The sequence below is a fragment of the Sphaeramia orbicularis genome, chromosome 12, assembly GCF_902148855.1.
Source record: "Sphaeramia orbicularis chromosome 12, fSphaOr1.1, whole genome shotgun sequence".
Taxonomy (NCBI): Eukaryota; Metazoa; Chordata; class Actinopteri; order Kurtiformes; family Apogonidae; genus Sphaeramia; species Sphaeramia orbicularis.
Window position 1 is genome coordinate 9,817,725 of NC_043968.1, and position 9,267 is coordinate 9,826,991.

Sequence of the window (9,267 nt, forward strand, 5' to 3'; positions counted from 1 at the left end):
TTGCTAATTTGATTTGGAAAAATTGGATCTTCTCACAAAATTGATTACATTTTTGTGACTTTATCAGTTGATTTTTTTTATATAGTTCTCACCCAAAATAGGTTTTAAGAGAAAAAAAATCATTTGATCACTTGATTCCTGTTAGGTACAATGGTGTATTCACCGCAGATGTAGCAGAATACGTCAGGCCTATTTTTGCAAGATCTTCTAGTCGAAGCCATTTCATTCACCTGTAATATTAAAAAAACATTAATCATAAACTGGCAAAAGTAAAATCTTCAGAACTCGTTTATTGCAAGAAATGAGAGAGAATTTTGTATCATATGATGCGAAAATGCCCATAAATGTAAGCAAAAATGTTAAAAAGCCAATATGTAGCATAGTTCAGAAAGTTGACCTGATTGAGCAAAATTAATGTGATTTTTGGATTCAGCACACCAAAATGATCTTAAATCAGCTCAAAAAACTTAAACAATAAATTTGTTGTTGACCAGTGTAATTAATAACTTGTGTACAGGATAAGAATTAGCCCAGATAATTTACACAGACCATTGTCAGATAAGATGTCATCACACTAATGGCCGTGGCTGATATGTATCTGTTGTGTTTCATATTTGTTTTGTGAATTTGTGCCCATTTGTACATACTGATATGTATATATTATAGATATGTGAGGGCCTGAAGTTTTTTTTTTAATTTGATGACTTAACTTATAATACAAATTTCTACTTTATTAGTATGTTTTTTATGTACTGATTATTTCTTTAAATTTGACTTTATTTTATTTTGTTATGAGCTAATGGATAACTGAGTTTAAAGATAAGATTTGTTATGCCATTGTGCACAGTGTATGAGTGGGACATACTGCCTAAGTGTCAGTGTCAGAGAACCACCAGCCCAGATGTACTGTATGCTTGCTTAAAAAAGATTTTATATAGGAGATATGAGTGAGTTTTTGGTCCAAATTCTACATATGTCTTACTGAGCTCACCGAGATAGAGAGTAAAAGAGTACATAATCCAAACAAAATAAAATCCACATATCAGACTGCTATTAATTAAAAAATAGAATAATCCCAATGTGAAAAATAGTTTCTACAGTCTAAATTAATAATGTAAAAAATAAGTGAAATATGTATGGCAGAGTACAATACACAATGAATTTGGTCCACTAGGAGGCACTGTGGTGTTGTATGTCTGATGGATAGTCGCCATGAGTTGGTCATGTTAAAAAATGCCTTGTATCATTTGGATTCATGACAAGTAAGTTTTAATACGAAAAGCTTTCCTGAAATTCACAAATAAATTTTTAATCTAGAGTTGTTTTTTTTTTGTTTTTTTTTTTTAAATAATTGATAAAAATGGATTGAAAGAATTAACAGATTCAAAGCTTTTAATTCTTTAAAATATCTGAATCTATCAAACTGAGATATTTGTTCACCTTAAATGACCTTTCATTTATACGTTATCATGCCTTAGTTTTAAAGACACTAATGTGTATGTGTGTGTGTGTGTGTGTGTATGTATACACACATATATACATATATACACTAAATTTTTATGTGACAAACAGTTGCACATATCAAACTTTCTCAAATTCACCTCGTGTTTAAAAGGAAATAGAAGAAAATTCCACTTTGTAATGTTGTCATAATACAACAGAAACAAGTGAAGCCACAAATGTGCACATGTACAGTTTACATCTCGTTCACACACCTCCTTTTCCTCTACTTTCGCTCAGACTTGTCAACCGAAACCTACCCTCCCCCTTAGAGTGTGTGTGGAGACTGTAAGGCCAATGTGACAAGTTAGAACAGACCTTCACATCTGACTGTTGTTGGCTTGTCATGAAGTTACATCTTCTTTGTGCAGGGTCAAGGTTTGTTGAGAAATCTCACTTGAACACTGAGAAGGTTTGTAGCTGTTCATAATGTAATGACTGATTATGTAATGGCAGATTTTACAACAGAGTATCTTGTGATATGGGTCTGAACAGATTCAAGCAGATCAAATCTCTCCTTTCCCAGCTATTATTGCTTCAAAAGTAGTATATTGTGTCCATACTCTGATAAATGCACAGCAGAAAGAAACAGAGCATTAAAATGGTATTGTATTACACGTCTTACCAAGTGATACTAACTAGATATTATAGTTTGTTTGTTTTTTAACATTTGAATAAAATCTCACACTAGTCATTTTCTGTTCACTGTGACCAAACCTTAAATAAATCCAATTTTGTTTGAAAAGTAACATACAACAGAAGTAAATAGCATGTTAATCTAAAACTTTAGATACAAACAGTAACTGAAGTTGCTCTTTTGTGTGTGATATGCAAGAACTTTATGTGTACACCCTTTTTTTCCACTCACTCACCACCACCTGTTTACTTCTACAAGCACACCACAACCACACAGCTCACTCTTCTTCTTCTTCTTTTTTTTTTTTTTTTTTTTTTTTTTTTTTTTGATGTTTCATCCTACTTTTGCTTCATGTGATTGGGCCAGATTTTTTATGTGAACAAGCCAACAGAAACGTGGTACTTAACTATTTTTAACACATGAGAGCAGCTGCCTAAATAGACATTGTAAACCACTGTAGCGATGCCTTATAAAAGAGCTGATAAAAGCATATAAATACCCTTTTCAGTTGTCTTCCAAATAGATCTAATGTCTCTACAGAAAAGACCTCACGCAAGTTTAGCAAACCTCTTCCCTTTTGCTGTTGTCGTTGGACGGTCGGCAATACCTGCGTCATTTCTGGTGGTGGGCTTATACTGCTTATTTGCCCTCAGAGACATCTATCTGCCCTGTCATTAAAGCTGTGTTTACAGGCAAACTGATGAGAGTGGTTAGTCTTTGGTTAACCACTGTCTAAGGTCCTGATAAGCTCCCTTGGTATCAATCTCACTCCTGTGGTTTGTTAATAGGGTTAGGGTCTCTGAACAATGCTCAATGGACAGAGCTTACTTGAGGCTTTGTTTTCCTCACCGAGACATGTACGTGTGCTTGTGCCCAGCTGTCAGGTTTGGCAGGTGTGTGAGGATGGAGATAGGTCAGGACTGAGATAACTTCTTAACTTTTTTTTTTGTGTGTAGTCAGAGGAAGAGAGAAATAATGCATGAATAGCTCACACATGCACAGATTTTGAAAAGAATGATAGAAAGATTGCAAGGGCAGGTGTGGGCTTGGGTTTAGAAACTTTGGACGGGAAAGATCAGGGTGATGATAGAGCACCTCCTATCAGAGAATCTCAACATAAACCAGTGTTGAACAAAGACTGCTTATATGAGAAACCCATCCTCATCACACCACTTACAATATTTCATGAATTTGTCTTTGCAGAAGCCCAAAACAGTTACTGTTTTTTTATAGCACAGGTGTCAAACATGCGGCCCAGGGGCCAAAACCGGCCCGCCAAAGGTTCCAATCTGGCCCACGAGATGAACTTACAACATGCAAAATGCAAAAATTACCCTGAAGATATAAACAGTCAAGGGCATCCAACTCAAAAATAATAGCATAATAACCTAGAAATAATGACTCCAAATGTTCTTCTTGGTTTAATGTGAGAAAAATAATATGATATTACGCCTCTAAATAATGGCAACATCATTTTTTTCTCTTTGATTTATTGCAAAGAACATTAAATTCTGATATCCTTTAACAATAAAATGTCAATAACTGGAACAAATATGAACAACCTGGAATGTCTAAAGAAAAATAAATACAATTTTAACAATATTCTGCCTGTTTTGTGCCTTGGTAGATCTGATCTGTAATGCACATGTATAAGTTGAGGCATAATATTGATAAAACTGTACTTATTTTTTCTTCAGAAATTTCAGTTTTTTTCCAGTTATCCACATCTTTTTTTGTTTTGGATAGAAATAGTTTCATCATTTAATGTTATTTTTTGCACTAAAAAATTTGGAGTTGTCATTATTTATAGGCTATTATGTTATTATTTTACTGGTCCGGCTCGCTGGAGATCAAATTGGGCTGAATATGGCCCCTGAAAGAACATGAGTTTGACACCCCTGTTTTATAGAATCTGGAATGATACCTGAAAAAATTTGCATACAAAATTTCAGGACAGGTTTTCAAAGCTCAAGCATCAAACAAGTTATACCACCTTTAGGCCATGGAAACACAGCCAGTTGGTGGCTCCATATCCCAGGTGATTAAACAGCAGTGAATTTACCTTGCCAAGTGACACACAGATCAAAAGCACAATAGGACAACCCTGCACAAGCACTGATTCACTATTAGATTTGTCTTTCAGTTGATACAGATGGGGGTGAGTCTATATTTATATTAATGTGTATGATAGTGAAAAGGAGTAGTAATAGTAAGACTGACAGATTGAAGAACACTAATTAAGTTACACTAACTGTGCAGTATCACGTTTAACCATCAGTTACCACTAGATGTAATTATCACATTATAAAATTAGGGATAATTTTGTTTTCCTCTTGATTAAAGTGAGAGTTGTGGGAATGGAGGATAGTGGCAGAAAGTAATGTTTTTACAAGTGGAAGATGGATTGTTTTACAAGCTGCGGTGGGAGCGTCTGAGGGTGGAAGGGACGGGCAGAGAGGGGGGAGTGCAGACGTCACATCTGTTGCTGCCACTCCCTAGGGGGCCTAGGAGCATGGGAACCTTCAGCAGCTCCAATGGTTGCAACAGGCTTTGCAAAGTGCTGTTCATTTATCAATTTAAAAAGGTAAATGAAGTTGTAAATGGCTCTGACTGCATTGTGTTTGAGTGAAAAGGGACTGATACAGAGCAGACCCCAGGGCCGCGTTGTGAGATAAAATAAACTTTCCGTGCTTAGTCTTGGGAAAATAAAAGCAGCTGTCATCAGTATTTTGTGCATGCGGCATGTTCTGTCAATGTAAATACAGGGAATAAAAGTATCTCCTGAATCTGGGGCTTCCTGTCTGTGGCTTGCGGCCTGCATGATGCTCAGGTTGCCAAAAGCCGTATTGAGTTACCCTCACTCTCATGTCCTGTTTTGGCCCCCCAGAATGGTGACCACCACACTTTAATAAGCCATTTCACAGGGGTCACATCTCCTTTCTCCATGGCGTCAGCTGGGTCGTCCAATTCACCCTCCTCACCCTTTCCTCACCCGGGCTCCCCCGTTGGCATGTGTTCAGCCCAGCGTTGTTTACTGGACTGAGCATTTAGAGGGGTTAGCGTTTCACCATGGCAGCTGTTGGCACCATGTGCCTCCCCCTCGGGCGGCTGGCCGACAGCACGCAGGCCACCGCTTCACACACCCTCCAGCATCCCCCTGAGGACCTTCCCCTCCTTCCTCTCACCCCTGCATTTGGCCTTGGTTGAAACTACCAGTAGCTTTGATCGAGTATCAGATACCAGTTTAATGTGAAGACACAGCTCTGGATTTAATTGATGGCTCCTGGCTGTAATTCATTGGTCACCACCAAAGAAGAATTTTGTAGATGTAAATTCAGAATCAACTAGGAGCACAGACGATACTGGTATCAATGTGCATCCGACATATGAAGACTTAATTCACTGTAGTGCAGCAGCTACAGTAATGTCACGTCTGTCATTAGCGGGATTAAGGGCTCCGGTCCCAGCATGTACCATGTCACCTGTCTCACTGATTGGTCTGACAACTGGAACACCCCTCCTGATAAAGATTCAGCGCATTTAAATGTAGTGCTTCGGGGATTTTGAAAATATCATTACTATTTTTTAATTAAACAGCTTTGTTGAAGTCTTGATTCTGATTGGTCAGTGACCCCTTTCAGTGGTTTCTTATGTCTGTGTAACAGCCCAATCAGAAAATACAATGGATTTTCTGATGTAATGGAGAATACCATTTTATTCAGGGGAAAAAATAAAATCAGTTTCAAATCATTTTTATGTCAGTCTGTCATTTTTCAGTAAAATGCCAATTAATAGCATGATATCAGTTTTTTTGTAATGTTACTGATTTTTTTTTTTAAATTATTATTACTATTTTTAAATAGCAATGCAGTAACTGGGACAATAGGGCAGGCACGTCAGCTTTGTACTCAGCTTTTAAAGGAAGCTTACAAGATTTTTAAGTTGTACTAACTTAATATACCTCTATATGTTAAAGGCAGAAATGCCTGTTCAAAATCAATATGTTAAGTCCAGACTGTTTTCCTTGTTTTTAATTTAGACCAACTTCATAAAATAACTTATCAACTGATTTAAATGTGTACATGTAACAAACTTAATTTTTTAAGCAGAGAAAGCTCTTGATTTTAAGCTTAACTTACTAACCCCATGAATCATTTTTTAGAGTGAAGTTGTTCAGAGTGTGTAAGGCCCGGTCTATTCTCAGTCTGTATCTAATTCTAAGTTGGATAATTTACATCAACCGCTCATTATGATAGTTCATGACCCTTAAATGAACCAATTATTCCTAACTTATGAGAAATTAGCATATGCATGATCTATGTCAAATATGCATTACATTTCTCTTGATCTTGAGATTTTTCAATCCTTTCCAAAATTAGGAAACAAGCTTTTAAATTCTATGCTCCCCACATTTTACATAGAATACTTTAGTTAAAGTTGGACAGACTGATCCCATTTGCTCAGTTTTAGGCCTGTGTGAGTGGACTGGAACAGTGTAAGTGCACATATGTTCTTTGTCTGGGTGTGGTATGATTTATATTGTGTATGTGTCATATGTCTGTGTTTTATATCTATGTGTCCATGTTAAAGAAAATGGATTACTCTCATTGGGCCAACCCTGTATAAATAAAGTTGAAATGAAAAAAGTGGTTCAGTGTCCAGATGGATGACAGCCAGCAGATCACAGTCTTGTCCAAATTATGCAGTAGAAAAAATGAAAAGTAACAGCACTTCAAAGTGATTAAGTTTGCTGACATAGTTTTATATTTTGTAGAATAGAATAGAATAGAATAGAATAGAATAGAATAGAATAGAATAGTCTTTACTGTTATTGTATGTTCAATAAAATTAAGAGTGCTTCTCCAGTCAGTGCCAAAAATTTGAGCAAAAAAACCAATACATCAGAAAATAAGAATAGAGCAAATATACAATTACAAAAAACAAAAAAATAAAATAAGAAAATAGAATATAAAATTTAACTAAAGTAAATATGTGTATAATCTATAGTTTTTTTATTATATGTCTTTATTGTCATTGTCCAGATAAAATAAAATTTAAAAAGTGCAATCGTCCTAGGTGCCATAAAAAGTATATAAAATGTATATAAAAGCGTATAAAAACCAAAATATAAAAGAAAAACCCTGACAGCATAAATATCTAAAAAAAAATAAAAATAAAAAAATAAAAAAAAGTAGCATAAAAAAGTGTTACTAGAGGTATAAAAGACACATAAAACATCATCAAATACTCTGGAACATTCAGCATTCCACACAATTAATTAATATCCAGCAGTATTCAGTGCAATTAAGGCCCTGGGATAAAAATTGTTTTTTAAATGGTTTTGTGCTGGGCTTTAGTGTCCGGAAACGTCTGCCAGAGGATAAAAGTTCAACAAGTGGAAAACCAGTGTGGGTTGCATCCCTGCATCCCTAGTATTTCTATTTACACAGTGGTTTTGTTGTTTGAAGTAAATACTGATACCTGAAGTTGTGGTTGTTATCGTGTAGTGTGATCCACATGAGTCAATTATGATCCCCAACTAACCCTTTTGTGGATAGTGGTCACTACAGTGGACAGCTGTTCAAATGTGGTCACTTGTAAAGTCATGGATTTTGTTGTTTTAATTCCATATCAGCCTACACAGTGGACACTTATGCATCATACCATACACTGCAATTCATACCATTACTGTAACTTTGCTGTTCTAGATAAACCTGATCTGCACTAACATGTTTGAACGTAAAAAAAAAAAAAAAAAAAAAAATGTAATTGTGATTATTAGTTTTTGTTTTATAAACTTTTTTTTTTTTTTTTTTTTTTGCGGATTATCTCCATGAATTGAGTAATAACCAGTATTAGACTATGTTAAAATGTGAGAAAACATCAGATTAGCAGCTTTAAAGATGTTTTTATTTCATAGATTTCACACAGTATATCAGTAAATGCATGTTTCTTTGCTTCTAAAATAAAACACCATGAAAAATAGGTTCATAAAAAAAAAATTCAATTGCATTGTTTTTGGATTTTTTTCATGCCTAAAGAGGAATAAAAACACTCAAGACTAAAAAAATCTTGATTACGGTTCTCATAATTCATGCATGAAAGGGTTAAATGTGATAGCTCCTGTTTTAAAACAAGAAAAGCTGGGACGCAAGAAGTGAGACATGAAGAATTTTATTTATTTTTATTGGTAACTTATATTTTATTAGTTTTAAAAGAACAACAAAACGAAAACACAACAACATAAATAAGTCTGGGTTGCACAGTCTTATCAATTATTTTGCTTATATAATGTCCATTTTTTCCACTTTTTGTTGATTTGTGGTTCTTGTGGTCTCAATCTGTGTGTTAGTTTTTCCATATGTCCTCCATCGTAGTTATCCATTGATCCTTTGATGGTACGTTCATCTTCCCCCAATTCCTTGTTATACATTTTTTGGCAGCTATCAACATCACCTTTACCAAATATTTATCGTATAGAATTTTATTTATTTATTTATTTTATTTTACCTTTACTTAACCAGGAAGTCCTACTGAGATTAGGAATCTGTTTTGCAAGGGACACCTGGCCGAAGTAGCAGCCATACCAAGTCCAAAAAACATAAAACACATACATGATGCACAATGAACAATAAAACACAATTACAACTATTCAACCATAATGGCATCCAGAAAAACAGGGACATTCCTCCTTCGATGCATTCTCCATGATACTTTTATTTCTTTAACAAAAATGAATGTATGTAGTTTTTACAGTTTTTTGAAGATTATTCCACGACCATGGTGCATGGTAGGAAAATGCTGTTTTTCCAAAGTCTGTCAGAACTTGGGGAACAGTCAAAAGCAACCACATGGAGGAACGACTTGTAAGAAGAAAAATGGACACAGTGAAGTATGTCGGTGTCTCACTTATCTCTGTGACATTCTTCAACAGGCTGCGGATTGGATTTCACTCACTAATTGGCCAGTAAACCAGTCAGCAATTTCAGACTGCTTACCTTCTGCTGTGATTAAAAGTGACCGCCACAAAAGAGACAAACCGGAGAGGCCGACAAACAAACATGCACAAATGAAACAATGAACCCTCTTGGACGCATACTCAGAGATGCTAACATGTCTTCATAAGCTTT